Here is a 12,299-nt window from a genome sequence, read left to right as displayed (position 1 = left end):
CTTGGCCTGGTCCCTGGCCCTTACTTCTCATCTGGGTCAGAGCAACTTATGAAAAACAGAGCCCTGCCCCTCGCCTGGGCCCCTTGCTCTCCCTGGGCCCTTGGGGCTGCACTCTGCACACCCACCCCACCCACACCCCTTCTGTGGCCCTTCAGCCCTGTGCCCTCTTTCTGTTCTTTATGTCTCTGCCAGGCCAGCTTTCCTGATCCCTTTCCCAGAATGCTCACCCAGGCCAGGGGACTCAACCTGGCTTCTAGGCCCTTAGGGTTCCCTTTGGGAAAACATAACCCTGCCCCTTGCTTGGGTACTTTCGCCTCCCTCAGCCCAGGCCCTGCTCCGAAACCCTGACACACTGCAGTAGCCCTCCTCCTCCTGAGCCACCTGCTCCCCTTTCTCTCCTCCCTCCCCTCCTCATCCAGGTTTCTTTTCATTCACCCAGGCCTAGGTGCTAGCACTCGGCTCTACATTACTAGGCCTGGCTTCTTGCTTGAGCCCCTGGCCACCCTTCACGAGGACCCTGTCCCTGTCCCTGGTTTCAGGCCCCTTTTACTGGCCCCTTCCTTTGCCTACCCTCTTTTCCACTGGTGCTGTGGTATCCTGGAACTGCCCGGACCCTCCATTCCCCCTGCTTCTCCCTAACCTGGGCATCTCAAATTGGACATGGCTGCCCACTGACCCCACCCCAACATCCTCTTGCCAGGTATTGCTTCACGGTGCCCTCTTTTGCCCTGCCTTTGGTCCAGGTCCCTTTCTGAGGGTTTATCACCTGGGGCAGAGGAGCAGAATTGGCTGGCCTCTGCACCCTGAATGTTCCCTAATGGGAAAAACTGCCCTGCTCTTCGCCTCTGTCCCTTTTAGTGTCTGAACCTTGAGGGCTGGTAGTTATCATGAGACTTGCTCCAACCTAGCCCTGAGCAATCCCCTCCCTTCCCTCCTTTACCTGCTCCTCTGAGCCCCTGATAAAGTTCCTCATGTCCCTGGGTGTAGCGTGGAGTCTCTTCGTGTTGGGTCTGACATGGGGGCCCTTTGCTTGGGCCTGCCAGTGGGCTCCCCTGGGTGCTCCTTGCACTTCCCTCTGTCTCCTGGTCCTTGAAAAACCTTTCCTGCCCTTCCCCTCATGCTTTTCCCTGGCGCTAGAGGGTCTCCTGCTCCTTGGGTCCCTCATCCTCAGTAGGTCAAGTGGATCCCTTGCCTGGGCGCTTGGCTTGGAACCTTGCTCTCTCCCCTCAGCACACCCACAGTGACTCCCTCCGAGCCCTCCCATTGCCTCCTCTTGGACTCCTTCCCTTGTCAGACTTCCTTTACCAAGTCCCTTGATTCTCATCTGGGACTGGGCGACTTATGGAAAACAGATCCCTGCCCCACAACTGGGTGCTTGGTCCTGCACCAGGAACCCTGACAGTAGCCCTGGGCCTGGAGCCTGCCTGTGCCCTGCTGGATCCCCAGACTTCCCTCCCAAGTCTTATCCACTGTCCTGAATCCCCTGCCCAAGTCCTGGCCATTGGCTACCATTCCCTGGCCTGGCTCCTCACTTGAGCCTCTGGTGACTGTTATTTCTCCTTACTTTTCTGGAATTTGTCTGAGGGCCCCTCGCTGGTGCTTCCCTGCTCCCCTTGGCTTCTCTGTACTGCAGTACCCTAGTGCAGCCCCGCCTTACATGCCCAGTTCTTCCTTGATCTCTCCTGGCCTGGGACCTCCTCTAAGTCCCTTGCCTGGGACCTTGCTGGGGTCCTGGCCCCCACCCTATCCCATAACCATCCTGCAGCCCTTCAGGCTGTGCCCTCCTTCGACCCTCCTGTCATTCTGTCTCTGCCAGGCCTGCTTTCCTGATCCCCTTCCCAGGATGCTCACCCAGGCCAGTGGATTTAACCCTGCAGGCTCTTTTTGGGAAAACATAGCCCTACCCCTTGACTGGGCCCTTTGGCCTCCCACAGCCCCAGCCCTGCTTCTGAATCCTGACACACTGCAGTGGACCTGGACCTTCAGTCTTCCTCTCCCTGCACAACCCACTCCCAGTGTGCCACCTGTTCTCTCCTTCCACTCCCCATGCATGTCCCTTTTCATTCACCCAGCCCCAGGTGCTAGTACTTTACTACCACCATTACTAGGCTCTCCATTACTAGGCTTGATCCCCTGACTGCCCTTCTTGAGGACCTTATCCCTATCCCTTGGTTTCAGGCCATTTTTTACCGGCCCCCTGCTGTGCCTCCCCCCTGTTCCACTGGTGCTGTGGTATCCTGGCATTGTGGGACTCTCCGTTCCCCCTGATTCTCCCTAACCTGGGCTTCTCAAATGGGTCCTTGCTGCCCACCGACCCCACTGCTAACATCCACCCCCCAGGTATCATCTCACAGTGCCCTCTTTTGCTCCTCCTTTGGCCCAGGCCCCTCTCTGAGGATTTGCTCACTGGGGACAGAGGAGTGGAATTGGCTGGCCTCTGCTTCCTGAATGTTCCCTAATGGGAAACACTGCCCTGCCCCTCGCCTGTGTCCCTTTCAGCGCCTGAACCTTGAGTGTTGGCAGTTAACATGAGACTTGTTCCAACCCATCTCTGAGCAATATCCCCTCCCTTCCCTCCCATGCCTGCTTGCCTTCTCCATGCTTTTCTGGTCTTTGTCTGAGGGCCCCTCTATGGGGCCGCTTCCCTGCTCCTCTTGACTTCCCTTATGCCATACCCTAGTGCAGCCCCACCTTCCTGGCCCCACCCTTCCCTGCCCTCCCCTGGCCTGGGCCCTCCTCTAGGTCCCTTGCCTGGGCTCCTTGCTGGGATCCTAGCACCCACCCTACCCACACCCGTTCTGCAGCACTTCAGGCTGTGCCCTCCTTTGGACCTCCTGTTGTTTCTGTCTCTGCCAGGCCAGCTTTCCAAATCCCCTTCCCAGGAAGCTCACCCAGCTCGGGGATTCGACCTGGACTCATGGCCCTGTGGGCTCCCTTTCGGAAAACATAGCCGTGTTCCTTGCCTGAGACCTTTGGCTTCCCTCAGCCCGTGGCCCTGCTCCTGAACCCTGACACCCTACAGTGGACTTGGGCCTTCAGCCTTCCTCCCCGTGTGTCACTGTCTCCCCCTGTGCCACCTGCTCTCTCCCTCCCCTTCCCATCCATGTCCCTTTTCATTCACCAAGCCCCAGGTGTTAGTCCTTGGATCTCCATTCTTGGGCCTGGCTCCTTGCATGAGCCCCTGACCACTCTTCTCCAGGACCCTGTCCCTATACCCTGGTTTCGGGCTCCTTTTACCGGCCCCCACCTGTGCCTCCCCTCTGTTGCACTGGTGTTGTGGTATAGTGGCACTGCTGGGACCATCCGTTCACCCTGCTTCTCCCTAACCTGGGCTTCTTGAATGGGTCCTGGCTGCCCACCGACCCCTCCCAGTCCCCTTTACACGGGCTAAGGTGGTATACAAGCTCCCTATAACACCCAGGTGGGAGGGGTTTCCTTCCTGGAGGGGCGAGTCCCCTCTACCCTGGATGTAGCAGTATAGGAGCTACCCCCTACACCCAGGTGGGTAGGTCTCCTGCCTGAAGGGCGAGTCTCCTCTACCCTTGCTGTGGAAGTATATGAGCACCCCCTGACACCCAGGTGAAAGGCATCTTCAGCCTAGAGGGACAAGTCCCTTGCTGCAGCTGTGTATGAGAGCTCCCCCACCCCCAGGAGGGAGAGGTATCCCCACTAAAGGGGCAGGTCCGCTTTACCCTGGCTTGGGCAGTACACCAGCTTCCCCCAACCCTCAGGTGGGAGTGGTTCCCCACCTCAAGGTGCTGAGAGCCACAGCCTAGTCGGTATGGCCCCTGGCATTTTGCCAACAGTATTGGTTGACTCCTGGGCCGCTACTTTTGAGTTCTCCCGCTACTTTGGAGTTCTCGTGGGGATTCCCATTGGTTGGGGAAGTGCAGGAGGAGGAATTTCCGGAGGAGATTTTCTGGTTGCTGGTTCCTGGAGGAGCCACATGTTGGTCAGCAGATTTCCCAGCAGCGTGAGTGTAGTGTTTTGGTGGAGTTCAAAAATAAAGTTTGTTCCTGCTTCAGTGGCTCGGATTTGTGCCCAGCCAGACTGCGCATCAAGGGTCGAGTCCCCTCTACCCAGGCTGCTGCGGTATAATAGCTCTCCCCCCCATAACCAGATGAGCGGGGTCTCCCGCCTGAATGGGCGAATCCCCTCTACCCTGGCTGCAGCGGTATTCTAGCATTTACTTACACCCAGGTGGAAGGATCTCCCGCCTGGAGTGCGAGTCCCCTGTACCCTGGCTGCGCGGGATAGGAGCTCCTCCCAACACCCAGGTGGGAGGTGTCTCCCCCCTGGAAGGTCAGGTCCTCTCTACCCTGGCTAGAGCCGCCATATAAAAGCCCCCCCCCACACCAGACACCTAGGTGGGAGTGGTCTTCTGCCTGGATAGGCGAGTCCACTCTACCCTGGCTGCTGTGCTATAAAAGCTCCCCCTGACACCCTGGTCTAGGAGTCTCCCCCCTGGAGGGGCAAGTCCTCTCTACCCTGGCTAAGGTTGTATACAAGCCCCCCTCAAAACCCAGGTGGGAGGGGTTTCCTTTCTGGAGGGGCGAGTCCCCACTACCCTGGCTGCAGTGGTATAAGAGCTCCCTCCCCCTTCCCAACACTTAGGTGGGGGGTGGGGTCTCCAGCCTGGACGGGCTAGTTCCCTCTACACTGGCTGCAGGGGTATATTAGCCCCCTCCAATAACCAGGTGGGAGGCGTCTTCAGCATGGAGTTCTGAGTCCCCTCTACCCTGTCTTTGGCAGTATATAAGCTCTCCTGACAACCAGGTGTGAGAGGTCTCCCTCCTAGTGGGGTGAGTCCCCTCTTTACTGGCTTGGCTGTATACAGCGCCCCCCCACCACCCAATAACCAGATGAGAGGGTCTCCAGCCTGGAGGGGCAAGTCCACTCCACCCTGGCTAAGATGGTATACAAGCTCCCCTAGACACCCAGGAGAGAGGGGTCTACTAGCTGTAGGGGCAAGTTACCTCTACACTGGTGGCAGTGGAATAAGATCTCTCTCATACCCAAGTGGGAGGGTTCTCTTGCCTGGAGGGGCAAGTCACCTCTACCATGGCAGTGGCGGTAAAAGAGCTCCTCCTGAGCCCAGGTAAGTTGGGTCTTCTGCCTGGAGGGGCGAGTCTCCTATACCCTGGCTGCAACAGTTTAGGAACTCCCCTCTGACACGCAGGTGGGAGGGGTCTCCTGCCTGGAGGGTCTCTTGCCTGGAGTCCCCGCTCCCCTGGTGGTGGCGTATAGGAGCTTCCCTCTACGCCCATGTTTGAGGGGTTGTCCACCTGGTGGGGATTCCCCTCTCCCCTGGGTGCAGAGGTATAGGAGCTCCCCTGGAAACCCAAGTGGGAGGAATCTCTTGCCTGGAGGGGCGAGTCCTCTCTACCCAAGCTGCAGATGTATACAAGCTCCCCCAAACACCCAGGTGGGAGGGGTCTCCTGCCTGGAGGGGCGAGTCCCCTCGCCCCTGGCTGATGCAGTATAGAAGCTCCCCTGACACCCAGGTGGAAAGGGTCTTTCGCCTGGAGGGGCTAGTCCACTGTACCCTGGCTGCAGCAATATGGTAGTTCCCCCACCCTTTATGGGTCTCCCACCTAAAGGGTCGAGTCTCCTCTATTCTGTCTGCAGTGGTATAAGAGCTCCCCCGATATCCAAGTTACAGGGGTCTCCCTACTGGAGGGGAGAGTCCCCTGTACCCTGGCTAAGACAGTATACAGGCTTGCCCCCACACCCAGGTGGGAGGGGCCTTCCGCCTGGAAGAGCGAGTCTCCTCTACTTTGGTTGGTGCCCTATAAGAGCTCCAGGGATACCTAGGTGGGTGGGGTCTCCTGCCTGCAGGGGTGAACCTCTCTACCCTGGCTGTGGCAGTATACATGATCCCTCCAACACCCATTGGGAGGCGTCTCCGCCTTGCTGCCGAGGTATAGGAGCTCCCCCTGACACCCAGATGTGAGGGGTCTCCCAACGGAAGGCAAGTCCCCTCAACCCTGGCTGCTGAGGTATAGAAGCTCCCCCTGACACCCATGTGGGAGGGGTCTCCCGACTGGAAAGGAAAGTCCCCTCTACCCTGGCTGTGTTGGTATACTAGCTTTCCCTGACACCCAGGAGGGAGGGGTATATTGCCTGGAGAGGCCAGTCCACTCTACCCTGTCTGTGGCCATATACAAGCACCCCCCCACACCCCAGCTGGAAGGAATCTCCCACATGGAGGGGCGATTCCCCTCTACCCTGGCTGCTGCAGTATAGGAGTTCCCCCTGACACCCTGGTGGGAGGGGTCTCCCACCTGGAGGGGAAAGTACCCCATACCCTGGCTGCCATGGTATATGAGCTCCTCCCTACACACAGGTGGGAGGAGTCTCCCACATGGAGGGGAGAGACCTCTCTACCCTGGCTGCTGTGGTATACAAGCTCCCCTGGACACCAAGGAGTGAGGGGTGTCCCGCCTGGAGGGGCTAGTCCGCACTACTCTGGCTGCAGCGATATATGAGCTCCCCATGACACCCAGGTTGCAGGAATCTCCTGCCTAGAGAGGTGAGTCCCCTCAACCCTGGCTAAGGTGATATACAATCTCCCCCAGACACTCAGGTGGGAGAAGTGTCCTGCCTGGAGTGTCGATTCCTTTCTTCCCTGACTCTGGTGGTATATGAGCTGCCCTGACAACCAGAGTTTAGGGGTCTTCCACCTAGTGGGGCGAATCCCCTCTCTCTAGGCTGCAGGGGTATACAAGATCCCCCCCACCATAGCAAGATGGGAGAGGTCTCCTGCCTGGTGGAGCGAGTACCCTCCACCATGGTAATGCAGTATACATGCTCCCTAGATACCCAGGAGTGAGGGTTCTCCCACCTGGAGGTGCAAATTGTCGGTCTGGCTGGGCACAAATAACGAGACACTGAAGCAGGAACAAATTTTATTTCTGAACTCCACCAGCACACTCCACACACGCTCCCGGGGCACTCTCCCAAAAGCCACGCGGCTCCTCCAGGAACCAGCAACGGGAAATCCCTCCTCCAAGTTAGAGGGGACTCGCCATTCCAGGCAGGAGAACACCCTCTTCCTGGGTTTCAGAGAAAGCTAGTATGACACCACAGCCAGGGTAGAGGGGACTCGCCCCTTCAGTACACTCGATCCTGACTAAGGCAATATACAAGCTCCCCCCAGACACCCAGGTGGGTGGGGGTCTCCCTCATGGATGCGTGAGTCCCCTCTACCCTGGCTGCTGTGTTATAGGAGCCCCACCCCCCACCCCCGCATACCAAGATGGGAGGGGTCTCCCGCCTGAAGGGACAACTCCCCTTTTCCCTGACTGCAGTGGTATACTTGCTTTCCCTGACACCCAGGTGGGAGGGGTCTCCCGCCAGGAGGGAAGACTTCCCTCTACACTGGCTGCAGTGGTATAAGGGCTCCCCCCAACACCCAGATGGGAGGGGATTCCTGCCTGGAGGGGCGAGTCCACTTTCTCCTGGCTGGGGCAGTATAGGAGCTCCCCATAACAATCAGGTGGGAGGGGATTTTGCCTTGAGGGGCGAGTTCCCTCTAAGCTGCTGCAGGATAGGCACTCCCCCAGATACCCAGGCGGAAGGATCTTCTGCCTGGGGTTTCCAGTCGCTGCTAATCTGCAGCTGTATATGAGCCCCCCCCCCAGGACACCCAGGTGGGAGGGTTCTCCCACCTTTGGGGTGAGTCCCCTCTACCTGTATATAAGCTCCCCCAACACCCAGGTGGGAGGGGTCTCCTGCCTGAAGGGGCGAGTCCACTCTACCCTGGATACAGCAATATAGGAGCTCCCCCTGACACCCAGGTGGGAGAGGTCTTCTGCCTGGAGTGGTGAGTCCCATCTACCCTGCCTGCAGTGGCATATGAGCTCCCCTGACAACCAGGTGTGAGGGGTCTCCCGCCTAGTGAGGGGAGTCTCCGCTATCCTGGCTGCAGCAGTACACGAGCTCCACCCTCAATACCCAGATGGGAGGATCTCAGGCCTGGAGGGGAGAGTCCCCTCTACCCTGGCTAATGTGATATACAAGCTCTTCCTACACAAAGGTGGGAGGGGTCTCCCGACTGGAGGTGCGAGTCCCCTCTACCCTGGCTTCAGGTGAATACAAGCTCCAGGGGTCTTCCGCCTGGAAGGGCTAGTCCCCTCTACTTTGGCTGGTGCCTATAAAAGTTCCCTGAACACACATGTGAGAGGTGTCTCCCGCCTGCAGGGGTGAGTCCCCTCTACCCTGGCTACGATGGAATAAGAGCTACCCCACCATAGCCAGATAAGAGTGGTCTCCCACCTGAAGGGGCGAGTCCCCTCTACCCTGGCTGTGGTGTCATACTAGCTTTCTCTGAAACCCAGGAAGAGGGTGTTCTCCTGCCTGGAATGACGAGTCCCCTCTAACTTGGATGCTGCTGTATAGGATCTCCCCCTGACACCCTGGTGGGAGGGGTCTCCCAACTTGAGGGGCAAGTACCCTCTAGCCTGGCTGCGGTGGTATATGAGCTCCCCCTGACACCCAGATGGGAGGGGTCTCTTGTCTGGAGGGGCAAGTCCCCTCTAGCCTGGCTGCGTTGGGAGACCAGCTCCCCCTGACACCAAGTTGAAAGTGTTCTTCTGCTTCGAGGGTCCAGTCCCTGCTACCCTGGTTGCAGTTGTCTATGAGCCCCCCCATACACACACACACACACACACACACACACGCACGTGGGATGGGTCCACCGCCTCAAGGGGCAAGTCTTCTGTAGCCTGGCTGCTGCGGTATAGTAGCACCTGTACACACCTAGGTGGGAAGGGCCTCTTGCCTGGAGGGGTGAGGCCCCTCTACCCTGGCTGTGGTGGTATAGGAGCTCCCATCAAAACACAGGAGTGAGGGGTCTCATGCCTTGTGGTGAGAGTCCCCTCTGCCCTGGCAAAGTTGGTATACAAGCTCCTCTGGATCCCGAGGAGGGAGGGGTCTCCTGCCTGGAGGGGCTAGTAGCCTCTAACCTGGCTGCAATGGTATAAGAGCTCCCCCCCATACACAGGTGGGTGGGGTCTCCCGCCTGGAGGAGCGACTCCTCTGTACCATGGCTGCGGCTGATAGAAGCTCCCCTCACACCCAGGGGAAAGGTGTCTCCCCATGGAGGGCCGAGACCACTCTACCCTGGCTAGTGCAGTATAGGATCCCCACACATACCCAGGTGAAAGTGGTCTCCCACCTGGAAAGGCGAGTCCACTCTGCCCTGGCTGTTGCTGTATAGAACCTCCCCTGACACCCAGGTGAAAAGGGTCTCCCTTTTGGATGGTGAGACCGCTCTACCCTGGATTGTGCAGTATAATAGGCCCCCACATACCCCGGTAAAAGTGGTCTCCAGCCTGGAGGGGCAAGTCCCCTCTACCCTGGCTTCTGTGGTATACAACTTCCACCCCAATTCCCAGGTGGGAGGGGTCTCCTGCCAGGAGGGGGAGTCACCTCTACCATGGCTGCTGGGGTATATGAGCTCCCAGGACACCCAGGTAGAAGGGGTCTCCCACCTGGAGGAATGAATCCCCTCTACCATGACTTCAGCAGTATAAGAGCTACACCTGACACCCAGGTGAAAGGGGTCTTTGGCTTGGAGGGGCAAGTACACTCTACCATGGATGCAGCAATATAGGAGCTTCTCTAGACACCCAGATAGGAGGGATCTCCCACCTTCAGTGGTGAGTTCCCTCTACCCTGGTTGTGGCTGTGTATGAGCTCCTCCAGACATCCAGGTGGGAGGGGTCTCCTGAAAGGAGGGGTGAGTCCCTCTATTCTGGCTAAAGTGGTATAGGACCTCCCCTAGACCATCAGGTTAGAGGGGTCTCTTTTTTTTTATAATGCAAGCATGTTTATTTGTTAGATTCTAAAATATATCAAAGATTCTTTGATATAAACCTGCTTGAGATTAGAATTCTACTTTCTGGTTAAACATCAAAAAGGAAGGCTACACATTGTCTTCTCAGCAATCTCTAATGGCTTGTAAATATGACTAATAGTCTCCTTCTGATCTTACGGTACAGGATACAACTGGCTTCATTCATTTGCATTCTAACAGCCTCCCCATGTTAGCCTTGCTACATGGTCAGTCTTCTGTTTGGTAGGTTTTATAAATCCTAAAAGTTCTAGTTCAGAAACAGCTCTAATAAACTGAGCATGGATAATTTCATTCATCTCTTCTGTAGTTGCAGAATTTGATTCCATCTTTTCAGCAGCTGTCACACTGTTGCAAAAGCCTCTGACCAGTCCACAAGGTTGATTAGCCTGCTACACTCCATGTGCAGTTTATAAGCTATGCAGATGTCAGGGGCAATATTTAGAATGCAGCCTTCTTCACTTTTCAGTGCTTCATTCTTTAGATAAAAATAAGGATCGTTCAGTGCAGTGTGGAGGGCGATACGTGGAGCAGCATTTAAGTGCTCACAAAGAGTGTGGGCAGCACTGAAGTATACCACCTCATGCAGAGGCTGAGTCTCAGGAGGCATAAGGTATTCTCTCACCAGACAGTCAATGAAGTTCACAACTTTTTCTCTGAGTACTTCAAACCTGATTTGCTTTTTACTTGTTCTTCTCAACTCCTTCATTTCCAATAGGGACTTCTGAAGATGATAGAGATCTGTCTTCTGAAGGCCCTTTGGCTGAGACCCAGAATCATCTTCTTCTTCTTTGGCATCATCAAGGCTCTGAAACTGGGCCAGGAACTCCTCTATTCTCTTTGCTGTGCTGCTAAGCTGCTTTCCAGAAGAGGATTTAAAAACCTTGAAACATTTCTGAAGTATGGTCATCAGATCATCCTTTGCCAACATCCTCAGCAGCTGCAAGGCTGATGCATACTCCTCTGAATCCCATATGTTCTTTTCTAAACATGTGCAGTACAACTCTCTGATCTGTCCACCCAGTGGGTACTTTGGAAGAGAAGAGGTGAAATTATGAAGACATCTCAAAACTAGAAAATAATTTGTATGGTAAACATGCAGATTTTCTAGTAAGGATTGTGTTTCCTCCTTCAAAAATCTTTCATTGGTCAACAGTGCAATTTGCTTTTCTGAAACTTGCTTTTCCACATACCTTTTGAATGATGGAAGACGACGGATGTTTTCACATTGATTAGCTGATAAAAAATTTATTCTTCTCTTGGCTTCTGGGAGACTTCAGCACAGAACACTTAGGGGCTTTCTAGTAGAGAAAGCTGAAATCCTTTTACAAAGTTCTGAATTGAGAAATCATAATACAAAAAGATGTTTATTAGAATCTGTAATACTTTTTCACTTATTTTAAAGGGAAACTTAGTTGTAAGAAGTAGCTTATTAAGTACTGTCGTCAGGTGCTCTTCGCAAGGCAAAGACTGGAATAGTTATATACATAATAGAGATAATACTGCGTGAGGAAGCAATCAGTGGATGATAATGGGAGATGTGGCGATTCCAAAAATGAGTATTAGTGGAAATTCATGCAGATGTTGACTGCTGATAATTATGAAGTATTGGAGTATTTTTGTGGTGAAGCTTTCCATGTCCTTTAAGATAAGCACAACAGGAGGAGACTGCCACTTGCTAGAAGTTGTCCTCTTTTTGCCTGCTATTTTTGGGTCTGTCTGTGTGACAGTCATATACCAGCTATAAAGTGAATCCATTGAATAATGTGTCATTTTCTGGGTGACTTGAATACTTTTCTTCTCTTTGGGTTTTGCATCTACACAGCAGTCCATCAATTGTGAGACCAACATTTGCAAAAAATGCTTCATATCTGGACAATCTTCAGCTTTCAATGAGACTACATATGGTGTGACATTATTCTGGAGGGCCTCTGTTAGACTTCTGAATATTAAATCATGATCTGTAACATTCACACCAAGAACAAGAGCAGCAGCTGGAATTTCTCTATGTTTTATTTGATGGCCCTGGTCTCTTGAATTCTTCTTAAATCCAATATGAGACTTTTGCAGAAATTCAATTAGACTGTCAAACAGATTTTATTTAATTCTTCCTGTAGTCACTATTGGCACAGAGATCTTCCTTTTCTTGAAGTTTGGTTTAAACACAAAACAGCCCTTGGACACAGACGACGTGGCCATGGTCCTACCGCCGGGCAGATTGCGGATACACTCAGAGGGGTCTCTTGATTGGAGGGGCAAGTCCCTTCTACCCTGGCTGCGTTGGTATTCGAGCTTCCCCCAACACCCAGATGGTAGGGGTCCTCTGCCTGTAGGGGAGAGTCTCCTCTCCCCTGGCTGCAGCGGTACACAATCTCCCTGGTCACCCAGGTGGGAAGGGTCTCCCCCATGGAGGCACAAGTCCCCTCTACCCAGGCTTTGGCGG

General features: G+C 54.8%; 1 pseudogene; it reads right to left on the bottom strand.

Moving 5' to 3' along the window:
* Positions 1–9,992: 9,992 nt before the first annotated feature.
* LOC114082544 (origin recognition complex subunit 3-like) lies at positions 9,993–12,060 on the bottom strand (annotated as a pseudogene).
* Positions 12,061–12,299: the final 239 nt, after the last annotated feature.

The sequence above is a fragment of the Marmota flaviventris genome, chromosome 3 (assembly GCF_047511675.1).
Source record: "Marmota flaviventris isolate mMarFla1 chromosome 3, mMarFla1.hap1, whole genome shotgun sequence".
Lineage (NCBI taxonomy): Eukaryota > Metazoa > Chordata > Mammalia > Rodentia > Sciuridae > Marmota > Marmota flaviventris.
Note: the sequence above shows the minus strand (reverse complement) of the source record. Positions and strands in the feature narration are given on the sequence as shown.